The sequence below is a fragment of the Chelonia mydas genome, chromosome 1 (assembly GCF_015237465.2).
Source record: "Chelonia mydas isolate rCheMyd1 chromosome 1, rCheMyd1.pri.v2, whole genome shotgun sequence".
NCBI lineage: Eukaryota > Metazoa > Chordata > Testudines > Cheloniidae > Chelonia > Chelonia mydas.
This window is the reverse complement of record NC_057849.1, coordinates 287066109-287089864: the sequence shown is the minus strand read 5'-3', so window position 1 is coordinate 287089864 and position 23756 is coordinate 287066109. Positions and strand designations below refer to the sequence as shown.

The 23756-nt window shown below is 42.2% G+C and overlaps 1 protein-coding gene across 6 annotated transcripts in view; it reads left to right on the top strand.

Moving 5' to 3' along the window:
- The window catches only part of SRGAP1 (SLIT-ROBO Rho GTPase activating protein 1), a 232356-nt gene that overhangs the window by 31285 nt on the left and 177315 nt on the right, over positions 1-23756 (top strand). The window lies entirely within an intron of this gene.

The window sequence follows — 23756 nt, the reverse complement described above, 5'->3', positions numbered from 1 at the left end:
AATATTGGATTAAAAGCGATATTTTTTTATGTGCATCAATTTCTGTCATTTGTTGTAATACACTGTCTCTTATATAAATGTTAAATCAAACTGGATATGCTGCCATTCATTATAAGCTTTTTTCATTATGTGAAGATCACACAATTGGAGCAGATATTGTAAAAGAGCATTACTGAAATTGTAAAACAAAAAATGAGCTAGGTTGACGAAAGGAGCAACAGATGCTTCATTTGTAGGAGTTTGACAAATAGAATTCCCAGTTGTTTCTATATTTTGCTATTGATTTGTAATATTAACTACTTTGCTTTTCGTTAGATAATCTATTTCCTGTGGGATAAGTAAAATTGAAGTATATCACTATGACTTTTAGAGACTTTGCAGTTATGCAGTTGACATTGATTAGATGGAGTGCTTGGGTTTTTAATCTTCTTGTTGTACAACTTATTACAGAGAGGGTGAAATACACATCTATGAAGAAGGGCTATGCCCCACTTAAGTCCTTTTTGAGGGCATGAGTGGGTACTTATGTACTGCTTTGTTCTGCACAGGGAGGGGAATTGCATCCACACACTATAAAAATAGCTTGACAATTCTTGTATAGTTCTCACACTTGTACTCCAGTGACACAAGCAATTTTCTTATTTTAATTGCTGCAGAAAGATTGTTCAGGCACTGAACTGCTACTAGTTCTAAACCTAAAAATGAAATATATTTACTACATTTGAAATAGCTTATAATTAACTGTAAAAGTTCTAAAGCATGCACACACACCTCTCTTAATGAAATATTGGTACGAAAATAATTGTTAGTGTTATGGTGTAAATACAGTACTTTCTGCTTTAGTCTCTGTGTTTCCATTAAAAAAGAAAAGGATCACAAACTCCTGCAATATTAACCTTTCAAAAGTACTAATAGGCCAGATCCTTCAAACTTTCTGCATGTAGAACTCTCGTTGGAATTAATGGGCGATAAGGGCACAGATGGTTTGCAAAAACAGACTCCAAGTGTTTATCCCAAACCCCAGTGTCATTTTTGCATGTTACAGCTATCAGTATAACACTTTAGTTACTTATACACTGTCTCTGCAGTTTGATTTTTACTTAGTTGATTAAGTTAAGCTTTCATTTTATAAATTATAGGGAGGAGGGGTATATGAACCTTTCTTTTTCTTTTTTTTATTTAACTTATGTACTGCTTTGTTCTGCCATGCAAATATTTAGAAGCAACTATTAAGCAAATCCTTCTACATAGGAATTTTGTATTATGCCACCTTTGGTTGTGTATTTAACTTAACAGAACAGAAGACACCCTTCCACCCCAAGCCACTACAGACAGATGGGTACAGAAACAGTTTTTAAAAGCAAATTGTACTTATTAGTTCGGAGCAGTCCTAGTTTATTGGGTGAGCAGTGAAATAAAGCAGATCTTAAGACATTTTAAAACAAAATGTTTTACACTCTTTTCTCTTTTCCACCCTTCCCCCAATAATTATTTTAACAAAGATCTGCTTTGTGTTGGGGCTGTGTCAAACCATAGACAGGAAACTGATTTTTTAAGTCTTGCATACAGTCACTTAACCATTTTGGGGGTGGGAGAGGAGAAAGTATGATAGCTTTAAAAATAACTATTGGTCTGAACTAAAAATTTACTGGCCTTTTTAAGTTTGGCAACATGAGTATTTTATATAGATGCACCATGGAGCGCATTTGAAAATATATCAATAACAGATGACATCAAAATCATAGCTTTTTAATTTTATCTAAAATTACATATTGCAATTTGAAGTCCAACATCAGCTATGAATGTAATACAGATTAATATGTTACATGCCTCTTAACCCAGGTGAGTCTGAGGTGATGCTGATCTGCTAGCTAAGCAATCTGAAGACTTAAAGTGAAAATCTATAAATGTTCAATCAAGTGAAGTTTTCTACTAATTCATAGTGAGAGTGGTCCTTAATGTTGTAGTCTTATTAGACTGAGAAGCACTGCTGTTAGACTTCTAGGTTGTTTTCACCACCAGAACAGCTATGCCTGACAGAAACCACGCTTCTACCTGTCATATGTATTTGCTGAGCCCTGGTCTACACTGTGGGGGGAGGATATCGATCTAAGTTACGCAACTTCAACTACATGAATAACATAGCTGAAGTCGATGTACTTAGATCAACTTACTGGGGTGTCTCCACCGCGGCGAGTCGACTGCTGCCGCTCCCCCGTCGACTCTGCCTGTGCCTCTCGCAGCACTGGAGTACAGGAGTCGACAGGAGAGCTCTCGGGGGTCGATTATCGTGTCTAGTCTAGACGTGATAAATCGATCCCCACTGGATTGATCGCTGCCCACTGATCTGGCAGGTAGTGAAGACATTCTCTGAGATAATCAGTGCCTTCATAACTGTTTGGTTGTACTGTTATAATGGGTTTTACCTGGGACTAGCTGTGAAAGTGTCTGGAATGCAGCAGCATGCCTCTTGAATAGAGTGTAAATACACTACTCCTATGCTGTGCTTTCTTCTTCAAATGCTTGCTCATGTTGATTCCATTCTAGGTGTGTGTGCGCGCCCATGTGCACAGTCTGAAATTTTTGCTTTAGCAGTATCCGTAGGGTAGTCTGTGGTGCCCCCTTGAGTGCTGTGCTTATATGCTGGAATATTAGGCACCGCTGACCCTACGCCCTCTCGGTTCCTTCTTACCGCCCATGATGGTTGGTCGGAGAGCCTCATCTTGCATTGCAGGAACATTAGTGGTTCTTTACAGCCCTGTGTCTGTCTTCTTTGTATATAGTTTGTAGGTACTTAGTTAGCCATTAAGTTAAGTGTTAGAGTCCCGGCAGGGCATGCCTCCTTCTCCCAGCTTCAAACCATGCTCATCTGGCAGATGCCTATTAGTGACCCCCATGCCAGCTGTTTGAAGTGCTTCAGGAAGTCCCATAGAAAGGACAAGTGCAGATTCTTGCACAAACTTTCACCTTAGAACTGAGAAGGAGCAGGGTATCCATTTGAGGGCCCTCCTCATGGATCTCAGCTTTGTCCTGTGTTGGAGCCCTCTTGCTCAGACCCCATGCCGAGCACCTCAGCATTGGTGCAGAGTGCACCACTGGCACCAGGCTCCACCTGGCACCATTCCCTCTCGCTAGTGCCAAAGAAGCGGCAAAAGAAGAGCCCCTGGCACCAGAGGTAAAAGGAGCTCCAGGCAAATGACCTATGTCAGGCCATGTGCCTGCTCCAGGGCTTCACGGGGTACTGCTGCGGCCAGACCACCCAGCCCGGCCAGGGATCTGCCTCTGACTCCCAGGAGCTTCTGGCTTAAACTAGGGCCCCCATTGCCTGAAGTGGCCTTGGTGGCTAAGGAACAAACAGGCCAACCAACACTGCAATCACCGCACCAGGTGCCACACCCAGCTAAGACCCCAACACCTAAGGTCAAGCCTGTCATGGGACTGCCCCATAGGGCAGTGGAGCACCCTCAGTCCCTGGACCGCAGGTGGCCTAGGACCCCGGCACTGCACCGTCCGTCTCCGGTCAGAATGCCCAGGTCCCTGCTGCTGTGATCTTCCCCTACGAGGCGTGGAATGCAGAGTCGAGGCACCAGTCCCCGTACCACCGATACCGGCGAGTTTCCCACCAAAGATCGCCACAGTGCAGGTCACATTCGCCTAGACAGTCTCCCAGATGTAGGTCCCCACAGGGGTGGGATCACTCCCCAGCATAGCACCAGTCTCCATCTCCCTGGTACCACTCCTCAGGCAGGCACTGATCGCCAACCAGGGTCAGTTGGCAGACTCAGGCCTTGACGGCCCTGCTTTGGTCGCTGATAGGGCAATGGTCTGAGTCAGACTGGGACTTCAGCCCTTCAGCAAGGGGGCATGATTTGCTGCCAACCCGCGAGACCGGTGTGGCATCTGCAGCAGCGGCGTGGCTGCAGGGACAGTGGCCCACTCAATGGCTATGCTGGACCCTGGGGGGCATGCCCATAATGCCGGTTCCATATTCCCACCAGTCTTCAATAGCCGCCTCAGACAAACCGCCTCCAGCACTGCCGGCACCGGAGTCGGAACCCTTCACTGAATCTGATGCGGGGGCAGCGCAGCAAGCTTGAACGCGTAAGGAGTGGTCCCCAGAGAAGTAAGGGGAACCTGCTTGTCCCCTGGCGGTGCAATCATTGTCTTCTCTAGTCGAAGTGGTGGTGGGTCCTTCCCAAATGGGCGGTCCTCCCGAAGACTTCAAGGAGGCCCTCCTTAAAAGGGTGGCTTTAAGGGTGAATTTAAATACTGAAGAGTTCGCGGAGGAGTCAGATGACCACTATAATTTTATATCCTTCTCCACCCCAGCCTGGGTCACGCTGCCCATCCAGGGGTCATTAAGATCGCCAAATCACTGTGGCAGATGCCCTCTTCCATTCTGCCTACTTCTAAGAAGGTGGAAAAGAAGAATTACATCCCTGAAAAAGGGTTCAACTATTTGTACATGCACCCTCCAGTGGCGTCACTGGTCATGTCCGCTGTTAATGAAAGGGACAGGCAGGACCAACTCAGTGGCACGTCAAGAAACAAAGATGCGAAGAGACTGGATTTGTTAGGCAGAGAAATTTATTTGACTGCTAGCCTGCAATTTCGGATGTCTAACCACCAGGCCGTGTTAGGCAGGTACAATTTTAACCTGTAGGACTCCCTTAACAAATTCAAGGAGGCCCTTCTGCAGGACCAAGCCCAGGAGTTTGCCACTTTAGTGGATGAAGGCACAGCGCTGGCAAGAAGGGGCCCTCTATATGGCCTGGAACGCTACCGACTCAGCGGCCGGAGTGGTAGCCTTGGTGATGGCCATGAGATGCAGTTCTTGACTCCAGTCCTCTGGGTTATCCCAGGAGATGCAGGCCACAGTTCAGGACCTCCCATTAGAGGGGGCTGGGCTCTTCTCCGAGCTTATGGACTCAAGGCTCCATGGGCTTAGACTCCCATACCACTCTCAGCTCCTTGGGCCTTCATACTCCTTAGCAGGCTAGGAAGCCATTCCCGCCTCCACCTCCCCAGTCTAGATCCTTTCATAGATATTAAGGTCAGAAGGGATCATTATGATCATCTAGTCTGACCTCCTGCACAACACAGGCCACAGAATCTCACCCACCCACTCCTGCGAAAAACCTCTCACCTATGTCTGAGCTATTGAAGTCCTCAAATTGTGGTTTAAAGACTTCAAGGAGTAGAGAATCCTCCAGCAAGTGACCCGTGCCCCATGCTACAGAGGAAGGCGAAAAACCTCCAGGGTCTCTTCCAATCTGCCCTGGAGGAAAATTCCTTCCCTACCCCAAATATGGCAATCAGCTAAACCCTGAGCATATGGGCAAGATTCACCAGCCAGATATCCAGGAAAGAATTCTCTGTAGTAACTCAGATCCCACCCCATCTAACATCCCATCACAGGCCACTGGGCCTATTTACCATGAATATTTAAAGATCAATTAATTGCCAAAATCATTTGTTATCCCATCATACCATCTCCTCCATAAATTTATCAAATTTAATCTTAAAGCCAGATAGGTCTTTTGCCCCCCACTGCTTCCCTTGGAAGGCTGTTCCAGAACTTTACTCCTCTGATGGTTAGAAACCTTCGTCTAATTTCAAGTGTAAACTTCTCAATGACCAATATATCCATTTGTTCTTGTGTCCACATTGGTACTGAGCTTAAATAATTCCTCTCCCTCCCTGGTATTTATCCCTGTGATATATTTATAGGGAGCAATTATATCTCCCCTCAACCTTCTTTTAGTTAGGCTAAACAAGCCAAGCTCCTTGAGTCTCCTTTCATAAGACAGGTTTTCCATTCCTCGGATCATCCTAGTAGCCCTTTTCTGTACCTGTTCCAGTTTGAATTAATCCTTCTTAAACATGGGAGACCAGAACTGCACACAGTATTCCAGATGAGGTCTCACCAGTGCCTTGTATAACGGTACTAAAACCTCTTTACCTCTACTGGAAATACCTCTCCTGATGCATCCCAAGACCGCATTAGCTTTTTTCACGGCCATATCACATTGGCGGGTCGTATTCCTTCTGTGATCAACCAATACTCCAAGGTCCTTCTCCTCCTCCGTTACTTCTAATTGATGCATCCCCAGCTTATAACTAAAATTCTTGTTATTAATCCCTGAATGCATAACCTTACACTTCTCACTATTAAATTTCATCCTATTACTATTACTCCAGTTTACAAGGTCATCCAAATGTTCCTGTATGATATCCCGGTCTCTCTCTAAATTGGCAGTACCTCCCAGGTTTGTATCATCCGCAAACTTTATTAGCACACTCCCACTTTTTGTGCCGAGGTCAGTAATAAAAAGATTAAATAAGATTGGTCCCAAAACTGATCTCTGAGGAACTCCACTGGTAACCTCCCTCCAGCCTGACAGTTCACCTTTCAGTCGGACCCGCTATAGTCTCCCTGTTAACCAATTGCTTATCCACCTTTCAATGTTCATATTGATCTCCATCTTTTCCAGTTTACCTAATGATTCCCCATGTGGCACGGTATCAAATGCCTTACTGAAATCTAGGTAAATTAGATCCACTGCGTTTCCTAAGTCTAAAAAATCTGTTACTTTCTCAAAGAAGGAGATCAGGTTGATTTGGCACGAGCTACCTTTTGTAAAACCATGTTGTATTTTGTCCCATTTACCATTGACTTCAATGTCCTTAACTACTTTCTCCTTCAAAATTTTTTCCAAGACCTTGCATACTACAGACGTCAAACTAACAGGCCTGTAGTTACCCAGATCACTTTTTTTTCCCTTTCTTAAAAATAGGAACTATGTTAGCAATTCTCCAATCATACAGTACAACCCCTGAGTTTACAGATTCATTAAAAATTCTTGCTAATGGGCTTGCAATTTTATGTGCCAATTCCTTTAATATTCTTGGACGAAGATTATCTGGGCCCCCCGATTTAGTCCCATTAAGCTGTTTGAGTTTCGCTTCTATCTCCGATACAGTAATATCTACCTCCATATCCTCATTCCCATTTGTCATGCTACCATTATCCCTAAGATCCTCTTTAGCCTTATTAAAGACTGAGGCAAAGTATTTGTTTAGATATTGGGCCATGCCTAAATTATCCTTGACCTCCACTCCATCCTCAGTGTTTAGCAGTCCCACTTCTTCTTTCTTTGTTTTCTTCTTATTTATATGTCTATAGAACCTTTTACTATTGGTTTTAATTCCCTTTGCAAGGTCCAACTCTACTTGACTTTTAGCCTGTCTCACTTTATCCCTACATGTTCTGACCTCAATAAGGTAGCTTTCCTTGCTGATCCCTCCCATCTTCCACTCCCTGTATGCTTTCTGCTTTTTCTTAATCACCTCTCTGAGATGCTTGCTCATCCAGCTTGGTCTACAACTCCTGCCTATGAATTTTTTCCCTTTTCTTGGGATGCAGGCTTCTGATAGCTTCTGCAGCTTTGACATAAAGTAATCCCACATCTTGTCTGCCTTTTAGATCCATAAATTCTTCAGTCCAATCCTGGGGGACTCCCCAGCTGAGCACCTTCAGGAGAAAGGATAGAGACAAGAGGTCTAAGCAGTGAAACCTGTCATCTTCCCATTCATCGGCTCAGCCTGGCCCTTCCAGGAACCAAGGAGGCCAGATGCAGACATTTTGAGGGTGCACTCAAAGACGTTGCCCCAGTCACTTCCCAGGATCCACCCTACCACTCTTTCCTCCACCGCCAGCACCCCTTCCGGTAGGCCTGGTCTCTGCTGACCTGAGACCATTGAGTGCTCGAAGTAATATCTTCAAGTTATACCCTTCTTGTCTCGCCATGAGTGATTCCTCCATCCGGAAGTGGTCAGCATCACCTTCCAGAGGAGGGGAACTCCCCAGGTGGACCTGTTCGCATCCAGACAGAACAGGAAATGCCCCATTTTCTGCCTGATTTGGGGGGTCAACAGAGGATCCCTGTCAGACGCTTTTCTGCTCCCATCGTCGGGTGCTGTGTTGTACACCGTCCCCCCAGTGTCGTTAATTCACAGGGTCCTCATGAAGATCAAGCAGGATAGGGTGAAGGTGATCCTCATAGTGCTGACTTGGCCATGCCAGCATTGGTTCAGCACACTTTTGAACCTCTTGGTGGCTGCTCCATTACTGCTACCACTCAGGCCGGACCTGCTGTCCCAAAACCACGGCAGTCTTCTGCATCCAAACCTGGCGGCACTATACCCGACAGCTTGGCTGCCACATAGTTAAATGCGGAGGAGCAGGAGTGCTCGGCAACAGGTCCTGTTCAGCAGAAAGCCCTCCATCAGAGTGACCTACCTGGCCAAATGGAAGTGGTTTGCCTGTTGGACCTGGGATAAAGGCATTCGGCCCCGTGAGGGCCTTGGTGCAGTTAATCCTGGACTACCTTCTGCTTCTCAAGCTCCAACGCCTGTCCCTTTCATCTATCAAGGTCCATTTGACCGCTGTCTTGAGGGTAAGTCGATTTTCGCCCAGCACATGACTGCCAGGTTCCTGAAGGGCCTTGAGCGCCTCTACCCGCACATCAGGGACCCCGTCTTTCCGTGGGACCTGAATCTTGTGCTGTTGTAGCTCACAGCCCCCACCCCCGCCCCGTGAGAGCTTCTGGCTTCCTGCTCTCGTCTCCTTTTCTGGAAGATTGTGTTCTTGGTTGCAATAACATCTGCCTGTGGGGGTCTCTGAGCTTAGGGCTCTTACCTTGGAACCCTAGGTACAAAGACAAGGTCCAGCTGTTGCCTCACCTGGCTTTCCTGCCCAAGGTGGTCTCGGTGATGTATGAAACATAGTCTTTTCCCTGCTTTTTCCTTGAAAGTGTTTAAAATTTCTCAAACTATCAGTAGCTTGCTGGATAGTCAGCTACTGTACTTTCTATTCAAATAGCATATGTATGGGTTTTCTGTTATCTTCTTTTCTTTGTTTCTGCCCCCATCAACTTCTGACCTGGTGCAGTGGGGTCCTCCCTGCTTTTAACAAGGGACAAATAGCTGCAACCAATCAAAAAAACTTTCAAATTTGGCAACCTTTTAGTTGATCTGGTGATGTTAGCACTAGACTGTGGATGAAGTGAGATAATGCACTCCCTATGCCTCTTTAGAAAACTAATCACTATCTAACTGTTGCCAAATCTTATTTGTCAAGCCAAATTCATGAACTGCATAGGCTCTCCAGAGAAAAGAAACATACAAGGAGTATCTCCTAATGTAGATGTAGTGATAACTGCTTCTTCTAATAAGTTTCTTTATTCAACAGGGAGGGTAATGTTTCTCCTAAGCATGTTCCAGATAAAAAGCCCTGAAAATAGGCTACAGTTATTCTGATTCTTTGGTGTCTGTTTCCCTTCACACACTGTCCTCTGCTACAGCGTCAACTGAATGGCTAGAGAAATTTCAAGAGACCTGCAAAAAGTTAGTGCAACAACAGGCTGCAAGTTACTTTCCATGTATTGGCTTGTAGCAGACTTTATATGTGTTGCAACCTGGATTCTTTGCATCTGGCCTTCAGATTTTATGTTTAGTTACTCTTTTTTAAAAGGTAACTGTGGATAAAGACCCCTTACTATATTCTTCCTGTTAAAACACAAACACAATCAGTCAGAAGGGAAAAAAAGGGATCAACTCTGTAACAGAAATTTTAATAAGAGCCCTGCATCTCTTGGATGTCTGGCAAAATTCAAAGGCAGATGGGGATGATATTACAACATTAATACTTTTGTCCCTCCTTTGGAAAAGGAAGGAATCACAAATTTTCCCTCTCCTGCCCCCCACTAAATCTGCAGTGACAGTTTATCAATCCAGTGTCATAGCCGTCGTCTTCAACGCTTAGCTGAATGGTTGGCCCTAGCGATTGTTTGCCATTTGGTCCATTCCTGTGCAGCTGCAAGGGCTTCATGGGCCGAAAGTCCAACATTGGAACAGACTCGATGCACCTATGTAATAGAGGGTCTGCTTCTGGGCCATCTCCACCCGCTTGGTTGGTGGAATTTTATCCCAGATGTTCGGAGCCACCTCGAGAACGGTGTTCACTGGAACGTCTTGTGGAATTATGGCGACATGTCCAAAAAGCATAAGACGCCAGTTGTGGACAGTGTCCCCAGTAGGCTGTAGACCAGAGCGATCGTAAACATCTGAGTTACGAATGAAGTCATTCCACTTTATGCCCAATATCTGGTGTTGGCATTTTGTGTGGAAAGCCTCCAGCTTTGCCCAGTCTGAGCAGCATCGTGTCCACGTTTCACAACCTTACAGCAGTATGGAGCAGATACAGCTTGAATAGACCCTGAACTTGGTTAACATGCTGAGATTATGTTGATTCTCTATTTGTGGTAAACAAGCCATGCAGATGCTGCAATGCCAGTGTAGTCTGTGGGAATATCTGGCTTTGCTTCTTGAACAATAGAAGAAAACTAGGTGTTCTAGGCTATTCTAAAGGAATGTGAAATAACTGCATTTATTTACCTCAGGCATTTCTATTGTTCGTGCAAGTTCTCTTGCCTTCCCTGTGTATCTGACCAGGTTCCTCACCGTTTTCTATAAACTGAGGATATTATCAGTATCTCCCTTGCTGTGGTGGCAATACTGTTGGTTCTACAGTAGAGAGTTTTTGAGCTATTTATTCCCTTTACTTTATACTCTGTTAACTGTTAGGAATTCTAGACAGAAAGTAATTAAGTGGGCTTGTCAGAAACATTTCAAAATATAGTCTGCAAAATTAAAATGAGTTCAAGGAATTTACTATGTACCCAGCGAGCCAGGCTATTGAAAGTATCTGTGTTTTCCCCTCTGAGTCACTGCACCTCCCACATCCGTTAGGCTAGCATTGTTGTTAACCTTGAGTCAACTGTCCATGGCTGACTATAGTTGCTGCAGTCTAGAGGCATGAGGGAATTGCAGAACGTATGTAAAATGATTGGCTGATAGAAGTCTCCTCTCCACCACTGCTTGCTTAGTAATAAGCACACTGTTAACTGTTTGTTTCTTGACCATCAGTTGAGAAAATGCATCTGTCAAGCCCTCTTAACTGCAGATCACTCCATCACATTATTATGTTTGATTCCTAGCAGGACAAGGATATCTACTTCAAGGTTGAATACAAAATATACTGGACACCTCAATTCAAGTACTAAAATTTCTGTTTAAGATTACTTCAAGGAAATAGGGTTTTCCCCCTTGGGAATCTGTTTAACGAGAGACAATCACCAATCAAAGATGTCTACTGCAAGGGCCACATGGCTATCATAGTCTTGCTGGCCACTTTCTCAGTACAAGAGCCAGGGACTTCTCTGTGCCTTTCCTCTGATTCTGATCATCCACAAAATAATTTGAAAATCAGGAATGACGCTGTTCAGTCTCTTCTCATCCCTGTTGACCTCAGAGGGCCTGATTTCTTGATCTCCTTTTGAATAATCAGTGTGTTCACCTTTCACTAGTTTCTAATATGCTAAAACCATGGGAAATTTCTTTGCTCCAGATACAGATATTTTGAGCTTTGATCATTTGGCATGTGCTTGTAGTGTTTAGAATAGCTAAGTTTCTCTGATGTTGTGGAAAATTTTATTGAAACCTCTAAAAACACTGCTTTTTCAAGGGGAACTTGAAAAGGAATTGGATTTGTGCCTTCAGAATACTCATATTTTATGTTTCAGGTGCCATCAGAGGTAGAATTCAGGCTCCTACCTATTGACTTATTTTCTTTAGTCATTTTTCTCCCAGAGCCTATACTTGGATCTAATTGTGTCCACCTGGAGTTTAAATTTAGTTCTAAGATAACTTTTTTGAATGTTTTCCTCACTCTCGACTTCCAGCAATATAATTTTTCTGGCAACCTTCACTTCCATAGAGAATAGTACAATTGGCAACTTTTATCCATTAGGCATATTTGCTTTGACACTTATCCCTGAAGTCTCTCTCCTATTTTTCAGTGTAACTAAGAAATGTACTGTTTAAATTTCTTCTGAGATCCTGAGTTGTAAGAAGAAAGACTGTAACATTCATGACATCCAGGCAAAGCACTAAAGATTTCTCTGGTCAGAACAAAATTTTAGAATGATGTTTTTCCTCCTCTGGGGGGACTGTAAGTGTAACCGTAATGACTTGAATCAGTGACAGTTGTCCCCTGCCATGTGAAATAGGGTTATAACTTATGTCTAACGGGAGCCAACAAATAAAGATCAGTCTGTTACAGTCATTCAGTGTGTCACACCTACAATACAATGAGATGTTTAAAAAGCCTCCCAAATTATTCTGCTAAGAGAGATTCACAACTGTGTCACAGAAGACATGTTTTGTTTCCAACTAAGATTAGGATGTATTCTGCTCAAAGTATGTATTCTTGATCCAAAAGGGTATAATGCAAGAAGTAATTTGATCAGTTCTACCAGTGTTTCCCAACCATTGTTGTTTGGTAGAGCTAGGTGAAAAATATGGGGTTCTGTCTGATGGAAAATTTTGACTTTTTCAGAGAAATTTTGAAAATCAAAATATTTCAATTCAGAATGGCCCCACTGAACCTCATGGGATCTTTATTTGTAGCTGGGTGCCTTATGTGCTCCCATTTTCTTCTGTGAGTCAAGCTCTTTAGCTGCACTACATCTCCCATGATGCAGCACTTTCTCCCCTCTTGGTGAGGGGGACGGAATGTGTGATAGGAGCTGCTGGTCTTGGCTTATCACGAGATAAGTAGTGTGGCCAGATAGCCTGTCTCTCGGAGGAGAATGGGGAATAAGGCAGCTGAACTACTACTGCCTGGATGCACCGCAGTGCCTTTTTGAAACAAAATATTTCAATTTTTAGCTGTAAACTGCATGTTTCTAAGCCGTTCTGGTTTTTGACGAAAACCAGCATTTTTTGTGGAAAGTAGGCACTTTTGCACAAAACTTTTAGTCAAAACCCAATTTTGTCAAAAAAACAACCGGCCATATCATTTTTAGATATGTTTTTGCTTCTGCATAGGTAACCTGCAGCCGGAGTGACCCGCAAGTAATTGCGCCTATAAAATCTTCTGAATGATCATCCTTTTAAAATTCACTTTCTGTATATTTACACGTGTCAAATAGTTTCCAGTGCTACAGATGAGTGGTAGGTGGAGAAATAAGAAATTTTGTTATAAATTAGTTTCTGCGTTTCAGTGTGCCAACGACTGTGAAGATGTTCTACCATACTTTATTAAAAGGAAAGGTAGGCAGTTTTTTTCTTCTTTTTAACTTGGTATTTATTCATTTGGGGGCATCTGTGTTAGTTAGGACTGTTGCTAGTTAGTTCTTGATGAAGTGTAGCTATCAAAGACTCCTCCTGGGAATAATCGCATTACTTCAGTAGAACATATGACAAGATAAAATGTGTGGTTTTGTAGCCCTTCTGCCAGGCAGTGTAGGCGGCAACAAGAGCTGGGTTCAATATCTAAGAGGTTCTTCTTAACAATAAAAAACAGAACCAGCTCAAGCCCCCACCCAGTAATCTGGGAAAACTAAACACTACCCTGAGCGCCTCTAAGAGGTAACACTTCCCCACTCGCAACACTGAGTCTGTGTATAACAAAAGAAAACTTTTATAAAAGAAGAAAACACACATTAATCTGGAAAAACACTGCAACAGTGATTTGAAAGTATGCAACCAATAAGTAAAACACCCGCCCCACAGTGTCTTGGGCACTATCCTTTTTCTTTGTTTCCCATCTTTAGCATAGCACTCCTCTTGTCCCTCTGCTGCACCCCACTCTCAGCTGGGAGACTGAGGATGCGTTTGAGTGGGTTTGCCTCCTAACCCTGAGGGTAGAAGGTAGTAGTGATGCCTCCACCTCTGCTCCTCAGTGTCTTTGCAGTCTCTGCCATTGTTTGTTGCTCTGTCTCCTGCTGTCACTGCCACCCCTTGCTGCAGTGCTGTATTCTGAGATTCCTCCACTTAGCTCGGTTCTCAGTGATTTTGACTCTCTAGTGATTTCACTAGGTAGTGGGGAGCCTCTCTGCTGCTGTCTCTTTTGAGTTGTCTTTTTCACTGCAGCAGTGTCCCTGTACAGGTCTAAGGTTCATCCCCTTTAGATCAGCTTATCAGTTAGTTTAGCTCTAGTGATCACTGAGAGAGAATCAGGATACTCAGATGAGTCTAGTCAGCTGTGTCCTTAAACACTGGAGTTGAAGAGTCAAGTAGCTCCTGCCATTCCATCAGGTTCCCACCCCCTCTGACTCTTACTTGGATTTGGCATCACTACCCCCTACATAGTGAGTGAGGTTAAGGTAGGGTGACCTCCCTCAATTAGAGCATGCTGCCCTTTACGCATACAGTAAGGATAACAACATGTCATTATCCCTGCATTTAGTATTAAAGTCAATTTTAAGCCCAAACAGCCAAAATTGATTACTTCGGTAACATAGGTCTCTCTCTCTCTGCTGATCCCCTGGGCCAGTGGTTCTCAAACTTTTGTACTGGTGACCCCTTTCACATAGGAAGCCTCTGAGTGCGACCCTCCCCCCCAATAAATTAAAAACACTTTTTTATATATTTAACACCATTATAAATGCTGGAGGCAAAGCGGGGTTTGGGGTGGAGGCTGACAGCTCATGACCACCCAGGTAATAACCTCACAACCCCCTGAGGGGTCCCAACCCCCAGTTTGAGAACCCCTGCCCTAGACAGAGTAGGTGTTTCTGTGCAAATACAGTCTGCTCCTGCTGTCTTTTCCACCAGTTTTTTTACTAGATGTCAAGGGAGAGCTCATTCAGAACCTGCTTACATTTTGATTTGTTGACGTTGTAGTCTATTTCCATGGTGATGAAGTCAATTTTCTTTTTTCCTGTGTTGAGAAACTGAAAGAAAATGTATAGTAAGTGATCTTGTGGGTGTTTTTTTAAGGTTGTCTAACTAGTGTGCACTCACTGCAAAATGGGGACTTGTTCTAGAATAGCCAAAGATGGGGCTGGACCATTCGTTCAAAGATTTTCTACAGTCCGTTGTACTGGTAGGAAAGTTACAGCGTGTCATTTAGTGGATAAGTGTGATACATTTAGAAACAAAACACTTCATCTTGAAGAGGTCCACTGCTGTTTAAATAGACTTCTGGATATTGAACTATAGTATCTAGAGTGTTTGAACATTAATTGAAGTAGATTCAGTTGCTGAAAATATAAAATATTATACACATAATATTATCACTTTAGAGCTACAGTGTATACTATACATAGATGGGACCAAGAAGATAAAAATGTCTTGTCTGACATATGTCATTTACTACAGTGCATAGGGAAGCATCTCCAGTCATCAACATTTTGTGTGTTTTAGAGAATGCAAAACTTGTATGTCATTGATCAGTAACGTAGAAAGGAATAGGAAAAGGGTAGAATCAAATAAGTTGTTTTTTTTACACCCCCTGAATAATATGGATCGCTCTGCTTAGAGGCATGAAGGCAAGCATGCAATAACAGGAGAGAGGCACTTAGGGCCCGCTAAAGCCCATTAGTCAATTAAAATACTTCCATGGACTTCGAGTGGAACCCACAAGGGAAGAGAGAGAATTCTTGATTCAGTCCTAAGTAGAGCACAGAGTTGTATATAGCAGAACCATTCAGTAATAATGACCATAATGTAATTAAATTTGCCATCTTTATAGGGGGTGGAAAATACCAAAGAAACCCACCATAGTAGCATTTAACTTCAAAAAGGAGAACTACACAAAAATGAGGAAGTTAGTTAAATGAAAATTAAAAGGAACAGGCACAAGGGTGAAATGCTTGAAAGCTGTATGGCAACTTCTTAAAAATAATAATAGAGGCTCAAACTAAATGTATACCTCAAATGAAAAAAACAGTCAGAGGACCAAAAATGCCACCGTGGCTCAGCAGTAGAGAAAAACAGGTGGTTGGAGGCAAAAACGTATCTTTTAAAAATTAGAAGTCAAGTCCTACTGAGGAAAATAGAAAGGAACATAAACTCTGGCAAGTCAAGTGTGTATAATTGGGCAGGCAAAAAAACAGTTGAAAAGAAATTAGCAAAAGACACAAAAACAAACAGTAACAACATTTTAAGTAATCAGAAGCAGGAAGCCTGCCAAACAATCGGTGGAGCCACTGGACAATCAAGGTGCTAAAGGAGCAACCCAGGAAGACAAGGCCATTTGTGGAGAAGTTAAAAGATTTCTTTGTATTGGTCTTCACTGCAGAAGGTATGAGGGAGATTCCCATACCGGAACCATTCTTTTTAGGTGACAAATCTGAGAAACTGCTGCAGACTGAACTGTCAGTAGAGGTGGTTTTGGAACAAATTGATAAATTTAACAGTAATAAATCATGAGGACCAGGTGGTATTCACCCAAGAGTTCCAAAGGAACTCAAATTAGAAACCGTAGTTTACTAACTGTGGCATGTAACCTATTGCATAAATCAACCTCTGTACCAGATGACTTGACAATAGCTAATGTAATGCCAGTTTTTAAAAAAGCCTCCAGAGGTGATGCTGGCAATTCCAGGCCATTAAGCGTAACTTCAATATCAGGCAAACTGGTTGAAACTCTAGTAAATAACAGATATCAGACACAGAGGTGAACACAATATATTGGGGAAGAGTCAACACTGCTTTTGTAAAGAGAAATCATGACTCACCAATCTGTTAGAATTCTTTTGTGAGGGTCAGCAAACACATGGACAAGTTTGATCCAGTGGATATAGTGTAATTGAACTTTCAGAAAGCCTTTGACAAGGTCCCCCACCAAAGACTCTGAAGTAAACTAAGCAGTCATGGGATAAGAGGGAAGGCCTTCTCCTGGACCAGTAACTGTCTAAAGATGGGAAACAAAGAGCAGGAATAAATGATCTGTTCTCACAGTGGAGAGAGCTAAATAGTGGGGTCCTCCAAGGATCTGGACTGGACTGGTGCTGTTCAACGTATTCATAAATGATCTGGAAAAGGGGATAAACTGTGGTGGGAAAGTTTGCAGATGATATCACATTTGATTCAAGATAGTTAACTACAAAGCTGACTGTGAAGAGTTACAAAGGGATCTCATAAAACTGGGTCACTGGGCAAGAAAATAGCAGATGAAATTCAGTGTTGATATATACAAAGTAATGCACGTTGGAAAACCTAATCCCAACTATATGTACAGAATGATGAGTTTTCAATTAGTGTTACCACTCAGAAAAGATCTTGAAGTCATCATGGATAGTTCTCTGAAAACAGCTGCTCAATGTGCAGCGTCAGTCAGAAAAGCTAACAATGTTAGGAACCATTAGGAAAGAGAGAGATAAGGATACAGTAAATATCATAATGCCACCATGTAAATCCCTTGTACACCCACATCTGGAATACTGCATGCAGTTCTGATCACCCCATCTCAAAAAAGATACATTAGAATTAGAAAAGGAACAGAGAAGGCCAACAAAAATGGCTAAGGGTATGGAACAACTTCCATATGAGGAGAGATTAAAAAGACTGGGACTGTTCATCTGGGAAAGAAAACAACTAAGGGGGACATGCTAGAGGTCTATAAAATCATGAATAATTTGGAGAAAGTGAATATGGAAGTGTTTACTCCTTCATGTAACACAAGTACAAGGGGTCACCAAATGAAATTAACAGACAATAAGTTTAAAACAAACATAAGGAAGTACTTCTTTACACAACACACAGTCAACCTGTGGAACTTGTTACCTGCAGATGTTGTGAAGGCCAAAAGTATAACTGGGTTCAAAAAATAATCAGTTAAATTCATGGAGGTTAGGTCCACCAATGGGCTGTTGGGCAAGATGGTCAGGACGCAACCCCATGCTTTGGGTATCGCTAAACTTTTGATTGCCAGAAACTGGCACTGGATGACAGGGGGTGGATCATTTGATAATTACCCTGTTCTGTTCATTCCCTCTGAAGCATCAGCAATTGGCCACTGTTGGAAGACAGGATACTGGACTACATATACCATTGATCTGACCCAGTATGGCCAGTCTTATGTTCTTTAGTGCCTGATCCAAACTAAATGGAGCCTAATCCTGCAATATTTTGAGCATCTGAGATGTACCAGGTGCCTTCAACTCCAGCATAGTTAATGGAATATGAATGCACTGGGTGTTTCTGACACTCAGCACTGGTAGGTCAGATTCTGAAAGGTCTTTCTAATACACAATGTTCTTACACAGTACACTGAGACAATCTGGGTGGCAAGCTAAGAAAACCAGTGGAAACAAAACAGATGTATAGATTCAGCTTCCAGAGGAAACCACTAATGAACAAGAGAAGCACTATGATTTATTTTATAGAGGAAGCAAGTGACAAAAATGAATTAACAGAGGTTGAAAAGACTGTGTAAAGACAGCAAAATCACATTTTGAGTATTACTACTGACAAACATTGAAAACTATCATAGCAACCATCACCAGGGAGACCAATGAAATTCTGAAAAATGCGAAGGTCAGATGCGAACACTGAAAATCTGTGTTGATTAACAGCTTCTGGACCTATCAGTCTCCCTCTCCCTTTCATTCATTAGATGACTGAAGTATATAATGCTACTGTTTTGGCAGGGGAGCGGCAATTGCCTCAGAACAGAGAACAGAAATATATTTGACAAAACTAAAATGGAAATTGTACAAACATACACGGTATCTAAGGTTTGAATGAAGTTAGTGTTCTAGTGATGTCAAACGTCCCACAATTACGGCAAGCTATCAGGATAATAAATGGCTTTGATGCACAGTTGTGATGGACGTTGTTGACAAAAACATTAGTGTTTGTGTGTGTGTATATATACTCTAACAACCTACTCTGATAGATACTAGATAAATCTAAATGCACTTACAATTTTTTACTTGCTTTTTATAATTATCTACATCCTGATTGACTTATGTTTCAGGTGTCATGGTACTATGTCCTAAAGCATCATGCTTTAGAATATTAAGGGTTTCTGGTTTTTTGTTTTGTTTTTGTTCTTAACCTGCCTTTTCGGTGGAAGTATTTCTTCACTTTACCAACACACTTATACAAATAGAGTGGAAATAGGTAATTGCAAGTTCTGAACCGACAGATAATTGCTGCTGCTTCCCAACTCTGTTGCTGCCTAAAGCTCTTTAAGTTAGTGCTGTTAGGCTGGTTTTGCCTACTGTTCTGGCAGAACTACTGTAACTATCCTCGTAGTGGTTTTGCCCATTGCTTCAATAGCTTGCACCACAGCCGCTGTGCCTACTGCTTCATCAAATTTATTGGTTGTCTGCTTCTTTTAAAGTGTATTTTAGTATGCTTAATGTCTGAGTCCATGTATCTTATTACAGTAAATTCTAATGTACTTTATTGGTATGAGATTTTAAAATATATAACTTTTGCTAACTTTACAAATAGCATATGGGGAAACTTATACGGGTGCAGCCCATGCTTTGCAGTTAAATAGAGGCTTTGACTGTTTGGAGACCAATGTTGGCATTTTTTTTTCCTTTGTGGCCTGTGTATTGCTGCTTTGCAAATTGAAAGAGCAATAAACGGGCATGCTGCATAACAAATCTGTATGATGTGTGGATGGTTGAATTCTGCTACTGATTATCTATGACCAGTTTTTTTGGCTAGTGTATAGATGAACCAAAATGAGATAATGTAGCTTGATATTTCACTTTTTAAAAGTATCTGTAATGTTTACATACAATTCTGTTTGGATTGTCACCCAGATCTGGCATGTATTGCCAAGACAGACCAGTAACTGTATGAGACTGCCTCTGTTTTGTCATGACTGTGTTGTTTGTGACTCCATTTGTTTAAATATTGACATCTATATTTTGATATCAGATATCACTACAGTGTTCTGCTGTTTAAATCTTTGCTGAGAAATGTATGAGGCAGCCAGGTCTCCTGTGAAAGTTATTAGATTGGTGAGGTTCTGTTAGCAAATTAAAATTCCAGATGCTCATGATACTAATAAAAAAAAGTGCTTCACTATTAATCAGTGCTTAAAATAAGAAGGAAAAAAATGGGAGAACTCATGCCATAGAACTGGTACAAGCTATTTAGCAGAGAACAAGGAGTATATTGTATGTTAGTGTTGGCATAAACTCGGCAGAACATGTATATTTGGACTCAAATAAATTTTCTCCCTTTCTATTTAATATCTTGCATCACTTTCTTCTCATTCAAGTGAGAAATGATTTTTATTTGTCCCTAGCTTTGGGAGAAGTGCTGGTGTTGAGCTGTTGCGTGGGGAAGAGTGCTGGAGCTTAGCTTCTGTGAGCTCCTATCCACTCTTAGCACTGCTTTTGATCTGAAATCAGGCAGATATCTCTAGTATTGTGACTGAGGCCTTGTCTACACTATAGAGTTTTGTCTACAAAAGTTATGCCGCTTTAATTAAACCACTGTTGCATGTCCACATTGTGCTCCTTGTGTCGGCAGAGTGCATCCACACTAGCAGCTCTTGCATCGACACGGAGAGCCATGCACTGTGAGTAGCTATCTCACTGCAACTGGCCACAGGTTGCTTTGGAAAGGGTTTGCAATGCCTCATGGGGCACGTACAGTGTCACATGATGCAGGTTTCTCAATCCTATCATTCTATGGGCATCCTACTTGATTGCCAGCCACTTTTCAACTGATGTGGGTGAGGAGAATGTGTGTGACAGGGAGTATGTATGAGGGTGGGCAGGGGGAAGAGGTAGAAACTGTGCGTGTATGGGGAGTGTGTGAGAGATTGTGGGAGGGAGGAGTGTATATGTGAGAGAGACAGTGTGTGTGTGTTGGGGAAGTACGTGTGTTGGGGGACAGTGAGTGTTGGCATGCTGTCTCTTTAAGTTCAAACAACTACCTGAGCAACCAATCCTGAGGCAGGGGAAGGGGGACAGACACACCCCTCCCACATCAGCCCCCATCTCCCTCCCTGGCTCTGCACAGCACAGCAGTCCTCCCTTTCCCCCCTGCAGCAGCAGTGTGCCTGCTGCTGTCTTCCTAGTGTGGGGAAGAGCAGGATTTCCACTTTAATGATTTGTTCTTTGCTGCCAGAGCTGAATGGCATGCTCAGCTGTCAGAACTTCCAGGAGCTTGGAAAGGGGAAGGGCGCATGCCTGCAGGGCAGCCAAGTTCAAAACAATGAGCAGAGCAGTCACGGCAGGCATTGTGGGATATTGGTGGAAGCCAGTTACGTCCACATAATGAATGGCAGTATCTACACTGACATTTTGTCGTTTTAACTTTGCCGCAAAAAGCTTTATGCCTCTCATCAAGGTGGTTTTATTTTGTCAGCAAAACAGCAGAGTTCTGCTGCCAAAACTAGCTTTGTAGTGTGTACACTTCCACTGTTTTGTCAGGAAAAAGCTGCCTTTTGCCGACAAAACTATGCAGTGTAGACAAGGCCTGAGGCTATGTCTGCACTACATCTTATGATGGTAGAGTAGAATCTCAGAGTTACGAACACCGCGGGAATGGAGGTTGTTTGTAACCCTGAAATGTTCGTAACTCTGAACAAAACGTTCTGGTTGTTCTTTCAAAAGTTTACAACCAAACACTGACTTAATACAACTTTGAAACTTTACTATGTAGAAGAAAAATGCTGCTTTCCCTTTATTTTTTTTAGTAATTTATGTTTAACACAGTACTGTACTGTATTGGCTTTTTTTTTTTTCTTCCGGACTCTGGTGCTGCCTGATTGTGTACTTCTAGTTCCAAATGAGGTGACTGGTTGACTGTTTGTAACTCTGGTGTTCATAACTCAGAGGTTCTACTGCATAACTAGGACCCTTTGTTTTCAGTTTTTATTTTATTTAAATTTTCCTGGGAATTTATCAGTGTTTATTACCACAACAACAAAAACAGGTGAAAATCGGTGCAAAAAACTATTAATTTTTCTGGGTAAATATCAGCATTTATTTTGGTGGATGGAAAGACAAGGGAAAAAAGTATTCTATAAATTAATGCCTTGAATTCCGTTCATCAGTGTGGTTTGCTGCAGATCTTAAAACAGAACTCAAAACACAATGCCACTTCTCAGTTTAAGAAAACAAGTTTTCTCTAATCCCCAAAATAAAACTTTTCATTTGAATAAAGTAGACTTAGAACTATTAACCTATAAATATTTACATTTAATAATTGGGCCACACCATTTGCAGCGCATACACTCAACTTAATCCTTTTTACTTGTTTTTGATTTTTTTAAACTTTTGAATATTTCCTTGTATTCTGAAACATATTCTGATAGAGATTTTCATTTTCTTCCCATTTTAGTGTGTCAAATCTTTATACCGTTATCTTCTAACCGCTTGAAATGTGCATGTGGTGAGCATGAGATTCTTCAGTATGTTCAGATGTGTACGCACTTCACAGCTTGCATGTGTGCTTCTTTGTGTGTGTATCTTCTAGACTAATACATAGCCTTACTTCATCAGGCACCTTTGCATATACACAGACTAATGTATTATCGTAATACATATATCTCATGCAATGTATTGTATTTTTCTAATAAAACAAGTTATTTTTATACATTTTGAATGATACAGAAGTAGCATGAAAATCGAGGGGGGGAAAAATGAATAATACTTTTTGTATTTTGCCCAGGATTTTTCAGTAAAAAGCGGTTTAGACTGAAAATGAAGGGGCTTATGTATAACAAATGTCACTCGGGTGTGAATAAATCACCCCCCTGAACAACATAAGTTACACCAACCTAAGCGCCGGTGTGGACAGCAATATGTCAGGGGGAGAGCTATTCCCACCGACGTAGCTGCTGCCGCTCATTGAGGGTGAATTAATTAAGTTGACGGGAGAGCTGTCTCCCATCAGTTAGAGCAGTTACCTTAGAGAGCTTACAGTGGCGCAGATGCATCGGTGAAGCTGCACTGCAGTAAGCTCTCTAGTGTAACTATAGCCCTAGGGGATTAGTGTTCTCCTGCTCTCTTAAACTTGCAACAAGTATGACATACTTGAGACTTTAAAACATTGTCATCTCTTTTTCTTTACAAGATAATCCAGATTGAAAGGTTTGATTCTTCCACTTGTTTCCTTAACATCATTCTGTACAGAGTAGCAGAAGTTATAACTTGACTTAAAGCCAAAACTATGACAGCCTAGACTTAGCCAAATCCCATCCGACCTCTCACACATACTTCCCTCATCCTTGCCACTGAAAATTGTAAAACCAGTTTGATCTTTTACTATCCAGGTGGCAGGATGCCATGCATCTGCAGACATCTTAAACCCATTATAACCTTGTGGCTGAGGTAAATATGTACTCTGAATGAATTAAACACATCTTTTGTGGTTTAACTCGGTGGTTATGCTCTTAAAAACGACTGTGTAAAAATGGCACCACTTGCTCAGCAGATCAGCTCCCTAGTCAAATATGTACCTCCTTGCTTTAAGGAACGGTGTAAGATTTTACTCCTGGCTGCCCTGTGGAACCAACGTACCCTGAGGGAGAAACTCGGATTTAAAAAAAAAACCCCACCAAACAACAACCACCCTGGCTCATTCATCATCAGCCTTTTTTTAACTAGGTTGCACAGGTGGGGCTGCAAATGGAACCTAATGCCATTGGTTAGACCTGTGAAACCTGAGAGCAATTGGCTTATGCAGATGTAACTGAGAGCATAATCGAGGACAGTGGGTTTTCACACATGTAACTGAAGGCTCAGTTGGACTGGAATCTTAATGGTGGTGGTGCATGTGCCATAACACATCTTGAGTCTCTCAGGGTATGTCTTCAACACCGAATTAGCCTGGGCTCTTGATGTGGATGTTGGTCCTAACCCCTGTTCTGTCCAGACACACAAACTTCTCACCTGAGTTTAGTGTTGCTTTCAAACCTGGGC